Source organism: Mus pahari, chromosome 10 (assembly GCF_900095145.1).
Source record: "Mus pahari chromosome 10, PAHARI_EIJ_v1.1, whole genome shotgun sequence".
Taxonomy (NCBI): Eukaryota; Metazoa; Chordata; class Mammalia; order Rodentia; family Muridae; genus Mus; species Mus pahari.
This window is the reverse complement of record NC_034599.1, coordinates 50,747,327-50,748,854: the sequence shown is the minus strand read 5'-3', so window position 1 is coordinate 50,748,854 and position 1,528 is coordinate 50,747,327. Positions and strand designations below refer to the sequence as shown.

At 44.0% G+C, this 1,528-nt stretch overlaps 1 protein-coding gene across 4 annotated transcripts in view; it reads left to right on the top strand.

Moving 5' to 3' along the window:
• Scaper (S-phase cyclin A associated protein in the ER) overlaps positions 1–1,528 on the top strand; it is a 345,780-nt gene that overhangs the window by 80,904 nt on the left and 263,348 nt on the right. The window lies entirely within an intron of this gene.

The following is a 1,528-nucleotide window of genomic DNA, read 5'->3' as shown; positions in this document are numbered from 1 at the left end:
TAGGGCAGTCTCTGGATGGTTTTTCCTTCCATCTTAGCTCCGAACTTTGTCTCTGTAACTCCTTCCATGGGTATTTTGTTCCCCATTCTAAGAAGGAACGAAGTATCCACACATTGGTCTTCCTTCTTTTGAGTTTCATGTGTTTTTTTTTTTTTTTTTGCAAGGTTTTTAAAAGGTATTCTTTGTCTTTTGCCATTTTCTTTGGGAGATTTCTTTGGGTAGGCCTGTCCAAAATACAGAATTACTTGCTAGGAGGGTTTTGAAGTTGAAATTATTAGGCTTGTTTTGTGTACCTGCTTGTGGGGCTAGCCCTGCTCCCTGCTCTGGCTTAGATTTTTGCTACTCAGAGTGTATCTATGGCCATCTCTCTTAGCCTCAGAGGCATAAGCCCTCAGTTGTTGTCACTAGGTACATGTATGGCACCAGTACTGTAGTCTGTGTAAATAACCCCTACTGTCATATGTGTACTCAAACCAGATTCCATAGTTGAGTGTGCCACTTGCCCAAATTGTGGCCCCTACAATTTCCTGCCCTGTCCCTTATTTACTAGTTCATGCACTGCTTAGCACATATCTGCTATTGTGAAGGAGAGCATCCTGCTCAGGTACTACAAATACCCAGAATCTTTTGTACCTGGTAAACACTGGTAGCTATTGATGTATCTCACACCAGCCATCAGATTGCCATGCTATACTGCATAGCTCTAGACCCAGAGTGTATGCACTCCACACTTTGTGTGTCAGTATATGTTTCTATTTGCTTATCCCCATCAGTGCTTCTAAAGCCACATCCCCGGGGGATGGTCTTCCCCTACTGAAGCCAGCTATTATACTTGAGCAAATTGACTACTTTTAAAAAAACAACCAAATAGCAATACAGAGACAAAAGGAACCCCGAAATGAGGAAACCCTAACTGCATCATAGGAATATAATAAAACCCCAGTAACTGACTTGGAAATCTACGAGTTTTTTGACAAAGTATTCAAAATAGTTCCTCTATGGAAGTCTGTTGAAGTTATGAAGGATTGTGCTATCATTGATATTTCATGACTATAAATCCGTCCTTTGAAATGTAAGAAGACTCCCTGAGACACTTGTAAAATTCACCTGTTGCCATTAGCTTCATGAATACACTAACAGGCAAAACTGGAGCACAGAACTATGAGCAATTTCTCCACCTTATCAACCTTATGTATCCTTATCTTTGACCTGAGATACGTGCCGCTTTCCGCTCTAATCAAGGAGCCAGCTGCTTTTTTGAAGGAAGTGACAATATAAAATACCAGGGAAATAGGACACTACTCATATTGGTGACCATATCAGAAAACACACTTGAAAGATGGAAAGGCCGATCGCCCTGCGCCTCTCCTGCCCAGGAGGGGTGTTCGCCTGGCGGCTGTCCGCAGGCCGATCCAGCACCCAACACCTTTCCTCCCCGACCGAGGAGGGGTGTCCGCCTGGCATCCAGCGCCTTTCCTCACCCGAGGAGGGGAGTGCGCCCGAGAGCAGTACTAAGGCTTGGTGTCTA